Source organism: Ornithorhynchus anatinus, chromosome X1, assembly GCF_004115215.2.
Source record: "Ornithorhynchus anatinus isolate Pmale09 chromosome X1, mOrnAna1.pri.v4, whole genome shotgun sequence".
Classification (NCBI taxonomy): Eukaryota; Metazoa; Chordata; class Mammalia; order Monotremata; family Ornithorhynchidae; genus Ornithorhynchus; species Ornithorhynchus anatinus.
Genome location: NC_041749.1, coordinates 28,938,195 through 28,938,449, shown reverse-complemented (window position 1 = coordinate 28,938,449; position 255 = coordinate 28,938,195).

Genomic DNA, 255 nt, shown 5'->3' with positions numbered 1-255 from the left:
CCCATCTGTTGGTTTGGTTCCTGCTGAATTTTGGTAGCTCTGTATCTCTCATCCAGGTCAGCAGCTTCCTCATTGTCATAAAGCTGCCTCCGAGGTCTCTGTCCGGCTCGGACGAGTCCTGTGGTGCCATGTGACACGTGTGACCTGCTGCCGGTAACCTTGGCTCCTCCAGGTGATTCATGCCACTTTTTTTTTTCTTTTTACTGATACCCAATTCCATTTGCTCACCAATATAATTAAGTCCTAGGGAAGGAA